Source organism: Cervus elaphus, chromosome X (assembly GCF_910594005.1).
Source record: "Cervus elaphus chromosome X, mCerEla1.1, whole genome shotgun sequence".
Taxonomy (NCBI): Eukaryota; Metazoa; Chordata; class Mammalia; order Artiodactyla; family Cervidae; genus Cervus; species Cervus elaphus.
The window spans coordinates 164,189,538-164,197,724 of record NC_057848.1 but is presented as its reverse complement, the minus strand read 5'-3'; positions in this window follow the sequence as shown (position 1 = coordinate 164,197,724).

Genomic DNA, 8,187 nt, shown 5'->3' with positions numbered 1-8,187 from the left:
ATGATGTCACACTAATCTCCTGATTCACATAATCTAGACCAGCCATCCCCAACTTTTTTGGCACCAGGGACCAATTTTTCCACAGACTAGGGGACAGAGGGGTAGTTTGGGGATGATTCAAGTGCATGACATTTACTGTGCACTTTATTTCTGTTATTATTATATCAACTCTACCTCAGATAATCAGGTATCAGATCCCAGATGTTGGGGACCCTGATCTAAACCACGTAGCCAAGACTGGGAGTATCTGGGTATAGGAGTGAGGTGTGGAAGAAAGGAGGAAAGGGGGCTTAATGTTTTAAAAGCACCTATTCCATGCCAAGAACTTTACACCGATAATTTCGACACAATATTATTGTGATGTGAATATTCTTATTACAATTTCATAAATTAGTGATTCACACCCATACCTGTCCAATGTCAAAACCCATCTACTTCCCACTTGCACTTCATGAATGTTGAATCTGGCTAGTGAAAGTCCCTCAGTCATGTCCGACTCTTTGCTATGTTATGGACTGTAGCCTGCCAGGCACCTCTGTCCATGGAATCCTCCAGGCCAGAATACCAGAGTGGGTAGCCTTTCCCTTCTCCAGGGGATCTTTCCAACCCAGGGGTCGAACCCAGGTCTCCTGCATTGCAGGCAGATTCTTTAATGTCTGAGACACAAGGAAATATGGCTAAGAAGACGAAAAGATCACAGTCATCCTAAAACATGAACGGGAATGTCATACATTTAATTTGAACTTGCCCTTCATATTTTCTGAATGCAGATGGGAATTAGGCAGCCAGAGCTGTGTTTCTTGTGCATATTTTCACTTATTGAAAGAGTTCTAGCTTTTTTTCCCCTCCAGGATAAATCTTTAAATGTTTTTCCCAGTATCACTATCTAGTGCTTTAAACATGTTCTTTGGGGCACTTTTTACCTACTACATGTTCCTCTTAAGTTGTAAACCCCAAACTGGACACAATACTCTTATGAGAGACATAAACAAGCTGTATTTAGTTTGATTCATGTGTACTGAATAAGAAATTGAGTTCAGTTCAGTTCAGTCGCTCAGTCATGTCCGACTCTTTGCAACCCCATGGATTGCAGCACGCCAGGCTTCCCTGTCCATCACCAACTCCTGGAGCTTACTCAAACTCATGTCCATTGAATCAGTAATGCCATCTAACCATCTCATCCTCTGTCATCCCCTTCTTCTCCCGCCTTCAATCTTTCCCAGCATCAGGGTCTTTTCAAATGAGTCAGCTCTTCACATTAGGTGGCCAAAGTACTGGAGTTTCAGCTTCAGCATCAGTTCTTCCAATGAATATTCAGGACTGATTTCCTTTAGGATGGACTGGTTGGATCTCCTTGCAGTCCAAGGGACTCCCAAGAGTCTTTTCCAACACCACAGTTCAAAAGCATCAATTCTTCGGTGCTCAGCTTTCTTTATAGTCCAACTCTCACATCCATACATGACTACTGGAAAAACCATAGCCTTGACTAGACGGACCTTTGTTGGCAAAGTAATGTCTCTGGTTTTTAATTTGCTGTCTAGGTTGGTCATAACTTCATAAGAAATTGAGTAGAAGCCCATTATTTGCCTTTTATGATTTGCTTGATGTCCTTAGAGTGGTGGTAAGCTCATCAAATTCTTGTTATCTATAAAGTGAAAGGAGGCCAACCCTGAAAAACTGGGTTTTAAGGTTATGAGAAGTTACTGTTACTAAATTCCCTTTTCTTACTCAGAAGGGCTCCTCTTGCCCAGATGAGTTCTTGTCAATGGAAAGTCAGTGGACTTGAGCCAGATGATCCCTGAGGCATTTCCAAATAGATGTTGGAGCAAACGGTGTCTTTTTAGATGGAGATTGAGTTGATAAAGCAGAGAGGGCCAAGAAAGAATTTATTTGGCTCCGACAATGTGACAAAATGTGGATCATTAAGAAAATAGAAAAAAATATGCTTAAATTACTCAAGAGCCTGATTTGAGAAAATAATCCACTTTGATTTGATTGCATAAACCTTTTATTCAAAAAGTCCTGAATTAAAAAATAATAATATACTTTATTGACAGTAAGCACTTACAGTTCAGCAGTGCCAAGGCAATCTTTTATGCATTCAGTATGTCCTCAAATCTATGCCTCTTTCTTTGACCTAGTTGTTACTATCTCCACCAGCAATGAGACTCATACAAGGAGAAAAGCACAATATCCAGTCCATTTACTGAAGAAACAGAGAAATCTGTGGCACAAAAATGACAAATGATATGCCTATGATATGGGATACTGTATTCTATTCATTGTGTATCCTCAGAATATTCTACAGTGCCTAATACAAGATAGGCACTAATTTAAATGAAAAAAAATGAGTAAGTCAGTGAATGAATGAGAGATTACTGGAGCTAGAATTCTTGCCACCTCATACACCAAAGTCATCCTCTGTAATGTTATTCTGAATTGCATCTGTGACATTAATTAGCTCAGTTCATCTTTTAAAACATTGTTACTGAAATATGAGTCACATACCATAAAATTCACCATTTCCAGCTCAGTTCATTTTAACTCTACTGAGCCAAACAGTTCTGAGATATGTGTGTGTGTGTGTGTGTGTGTGTATGTGTATTTAAAGCCTGTTTCAAGATTTGTTGAGAGATGTAGTAAATATATACAACTAAAACTAGTTTTGGAATCCACCTCTTAATTATTCATTAATGCATCCCTTGAGACCACCAACTAATTGATCCAAAATATATATTGGCTATAACTAAAAGAGGGGTTTTTTTTTGTACATTTTTAACTTCCTGGAGAAATCATTGCAATGATGAGAATATTCTTTTTTTTTGAGTCAGAATCTTGCTAGAAAAAAACTTTCCAAAGGAGAGTCGTGGGATTTTCAGATGATTGACCAGATCCAAAGGCTAAGACTTCTAAGGAGAAGCCAGATGGATTTATTATTACCGATTTCCAGCAAGATAAAGTATTTGTTTTCACAGATTGCTTCAGTGTCCTGGTTTGACATTTACTGTTGTTTTAAAAGGCAAATTAAAAACACTGGAAATGAAAGGGCCAGATAAAACATAATCCCAAACTACCCTAGAGGGATAGAGTAATTGATAAAGATGACTGAGGGCCCTTTCATGCCATATTTTGTTGATGCCTCTTTTTATTTGAAAAGATTTAACCCATGGTTAACTAGCTTCTTTCTCTTCTAAGGCTCAAATTATTAGTCTAATGCAGAACATCATCAACTTTTTAAAGGTAGACATTGGATTCAATGACACTTTCCTTTGATAAGACTGAAAAAGGCAAAAGAAAGCAACCTGCTGGTGAGAAAGACCTTTTCTCCTCTTTTTTCCTTTGTCAGCTTTTAGGCTCTATTGCTAATGGAGATGAAACTTCTTCCAACTGCCCCCTTTGTGTGGCAACCACAAGACACCTTAGAAATGCTGATTTTCACACATGATCTTTTTAGAAAAAGAAACTTTGGCACAAATCTCTTGACTGACCTGTCTCAAATTAGTCAAATAGTTTTCATACAAATAGTTGTCAGTAGGTGTGTTTGAACCTCCAAGTTCTAGTCAAAGCATCTCTTGAAATGTTTTGCCTTAAAACGGGTTATCATGGCTTTATACATCTATTCAAACAGTAAACAAATATTTATTGAGCAACAACTTATGCACCAGGAATTCTCCTCTGTGCTGGATATATAGCAGTAAACAGAAAAAAAAGCATCCCTGCCTTCAAAGAGCTTATCTAATTATAAAGGGAGGCACATGGCAAATACATAAACAAATTAATATATAACTTCAAGGACTACTGTGTACTATAAAGAGTGGAAAACAGAGGGACTGTGGGCTGCCTTAGCTACAGTGATGAAAAAAGACATTTCTGAGGAGGTGGTAGCCCATTTGATTTCTATTTGCCTATAGAAAACTCAGACTAAGACAATAATTAAAAAGGCAAAGGGGGCTTCTGGTTCAAGACGGCAGAGTAGAAGGATGTGCACTCATCACCCCCGTGACAGCACCAAAATTGAAACTAGTTGTTGAACAACCATCAACAGGAGAATGCTGGAACCCACCAAAAAAGAAAAAATACCCCATGTCCAACAACAAAGAAGAACCTGCAGTGAGATGGTAGGAGGGGCCCAATCATGATAAAATCAAATCCCATACCCGCCGGGTGGGTGACCCATAAACTGTAGAACAATAATATCAAAGAAGTTCTTGTGCTATTGTGAAGGTTCCGAACCCTACATCAGGCTTCCTAGCCTGGGGAACTGACCAAAGGACTGGGAATTCCCAGGGAATCTGGCGCTGGGGGCCAGTGGGATTTGATTATAGGCCTTCCAGAGGACTGAGGGAAACAGAGACTCCAGTCTTGGAGGGCACAAACAAAATTTTGTGTGCACCAAGACCCAGAGGAGAGAATCAGTGACCTCACAGGAGACTGATCGAAAACTACCTGCTAGGGTTAAAGGGCCTCCTGTGGAAGCATGGGTCAGCAGGGGCTCACCACAGGGACAGGGGCACTGGAAGGTCCCCCTTGGCATAAGCCCTCTTGGAGTTTGCCATTAACCCTACCATAGAGCCTGTAGATCCCAGGGCTGGGTTGCCTCAGGCCAAACAACTACTAGGGAAGGAGTGCAACCCCACCCATCAGCAGATAATTGGATTAAAGCTTTACTGAGCAAGGCCCTGCCTACCAGAGCAAGAACCAGTTTTTCCCATCACCATTCCTTCCCATCAAGAAGCTTACACACCCACTGAAAAAATAAAGAAAGAAAGAAAGGAAAAAAAAAAGAAGCTTACACAAGCCTATTAGCCTCATCCATCAGAGGGCAGACAGAAGAAGCAAGAAGAAACACAGTCTCACAGCAGCTAAAACAAAAACCTTATTACGAAAGTTAATCACAATGAAAAAGCAGAAAGTTATGTCCCAAATGATGATCTTTTACTTTCATCTAGTTTGTTTCACTTTTTCTATTTCATATTCAGTGCTTCCATTTCATTTAGTTTATATTCTCCAATTTTTCCATCTCTTTTTTTTATGTTCTTTCTCAAGCCTTTATCAAGTATAGTAGAAAAGCCTTTGTATACATATATATAAATATATACAACATATATTTTAGAAAACTTATGAATTTTTGCCTAACTAAAAAAATTATGACATTTAGATTCCAGTTGTTTGACTTAGTATAAATAGAATGCTAGATTTCTAATTAAAAATAGATATGCAGCAAGCAACAAAGATTTACTGTATAGCACAGGGAACTACAGTTAATATCTTATAATAACCTATGATGGAAAATAATTTAAAAAATAATATATTTGTATTTGTATAACTGAATCACCATGCTGTGCACCTGAAACATTGTAAGTCAACTATACTTCAATAAAATATATATATATATTTTTTTTTTTAAGGCAAATGGTGGTGACCTTTAAAGCCCTGAGCAACAAAGGCAAATGTGAAGAGTAAGCTTTAATAGACTTGAAGTTTTCCCCAAGGCTCACTTCACTGTCCTTATGAGAAAAGTAAAGTCTGGCTTCTCTTAAGAGACCTGTTAGAGGCTTTAAAAATATTTCCCTGATTGGCAATGGCATTTACCTTCAGGAGACCAGGAGTTCCTATTCAATCCATAGATCTATAATCTCTGAAAAGACAGTACTTCTGTGATTTCAAAAAAAAAAATTTTTGTAATAATACTTCACTTACACTGAAATTATAGTTTCCAAAACTAAATATAGTTTTGGCACATATGCCATTGGCTGACTTCCCTGCATTGCATTTGCCTTTAAGGGCATGTGTACTTTCTAGTTCTCATGCTTTCAGACACTGCTGTCAGTTGGGTTCATAGCCCTGCAAGTGGCAGTGTTTCAATGACCTTTCATGTTTTCATTAATTCTTAAAAAACCTTACACAAACAGTTCTTTTCACATTAGGTTTTGCAAACCTTTGCCCTTTTGCCTTTTTCTCTTTCACAAAATCCTAAATTTGGTGCTTAGACTAATTTGACCTCAAAATATATCATCTTTTAAACAAACAGAAGACCTGACAAGATCCAGAAACTGGTGCTGAAATGGAAGTCATGATCCTCTCCAGTTTTCTGAGGCCAGGTCAACAGAGTTACAATTATCTCAATAACTCAACAGGGAAATAAAATACTCTATCTGGGGTAAGAAAAACAAACAAACATTCAAGGGGAGTATCTACTTGGGAGGGAATTCACGATAGAGATCTTGATTGTTACCTGAATTCTTTAGCTGCCCAAATCTGAGGTATTTTCTAGAGCCTATGTCACATTGGGCTATGAAGATCAGCCCCAATGTCATGATTTCTAGGTCAGAAATATCTAAAACAATGCAAATGATCAGCAGTAGATGAACTAATTAAACAAGACTCCAAAATTCAAGGGGTTATTCCTAACTCCAACTATGTTACTCTAGCCAAATCTCTAAACAATCGCAGTCCTTTAACTTGCTAGTCTTATGATGCAGATGCTGATAAAAACCCACTCATGTGTCAGGCATCCTTGTTCACTCACTCATCCACAATGAATTAGTGCTACATAAATACCAAATGACAACGCCATAGTAGTAAAATCAGTTTTTAAAAGAAAATAAGCGTGTCTTATAAAGCAAAGCTTAAACATGTAACTTTCATTATTTGTTAGGCTTTAAAGGAAATTTTGTAGAACACAATTTCTAAGCCAGTTGCCTCATTATTTCCACAGAAACCACAAGGGGAATTAACTAGGAGAGCTGAGCAGTTATACAAATAACTCACATGGAAAAACAGCAGTTTTTTAATGACTTTTTTGAGTATTGCAGCACTGTACAGATGATAGAGGAATTCTTTTAAAAAGTGGGACTGATTCACCATAGATAGTATACATGCTGTTCTTTTGAAATATCCCACCCTCACCTTCTCCCACAGAGTTCAAAAGTCTGTTCTGTATTTCTGTGTCTCTTTTTCTGTTTTGCATATAGGGTTATCATTACCATCTTTCTAAATTCCATATATATGTGTTAGTATGCTGTAATGTTCTTTATCTTTCTGGCTTACTTCACTCTGTATAAGGGGCTCCAGTTTCATCCATCTCATTAGGACTGATTCAAATGAATTCTTTTTAACGGCTGAGTAATATTCCATGGTGTATATGTACCACAGCTTCCTTATCCATTCATCTGCTGATGGGCATCTAGGTTGCTTCAGGCCTGGTGCACTGGGAAGACCCAGAGGAATCGGGTAGAGAGGGAGGTGGGAGGGGGGATCGGGATGGGGAATACGTGTAAATCTATGGCTGATTCATATCAATGTATGACAAAAAATAAATAAATAAATAAATAAACAAAAAGAGAAAAAAAAAAGAGAGGAAAAAAAAAGTGGGACTGAACTAAGCAAGATTAATTAATTAAGATACTAGCTCTTACAAATTGAAAAGGTAGCATAGACATATATACACTATCATGTGTAAAATAGATAACTAGCAGTAAGCTGCTGTATAACACAGGGAGCTCAGCTCCGTGCTGTGTGATGACCTAGAGAGGTGGGATGGAGGGGGAGGCTCAGGAGGGAGCGCTGTGCTGTGCCAAGTCACTTTAGTCGTGCCCAGCTCTGTGCGACCCCATGGACTGTAGCCCACCAGGATCCTCTGTCCATGGGATTCTCCAGGCAAGAATACTGGAGCGGGGTGCCATTTCCTTCTCCAGGGGATCTTTTCTACCAAGGGATCGAACCCACATCTCTTATGTCTCTGACATTGGCAGTCAGGTTCTTTACCACTAGCACCACCTGGGAAGCCCCCAAGAGAGAGGGGAGATATATATGTATAATTATATATATATATATGAAATTATGACTGATTCATGTTGATGTGCGGCAGAGATCACCACAACATTGTAAAGCAATTATCTGCCAATAAAAAAAGAAGATACTAGCTCTTGTAATATATAAAGTTTATGCATATCAGTGGATCCATCCTGAGACCAGGTTCTTTTGCCTGATTATCTATGAGACTCATACCTTCATCATTCCTGGAAAGACAATATATAGTTTAGAATCAAAAAAAAAAAAAAAAAAGAATCAAGACTGAGAGCTGAGGCGGGGAGGGGGAAGAAATTCCATCAACCCAGACTGTTTCTTCTCTGCCCAACGGGGCTTTTAGGAATAGAAACATAGGAAGGAATGGAAATAAAAAAG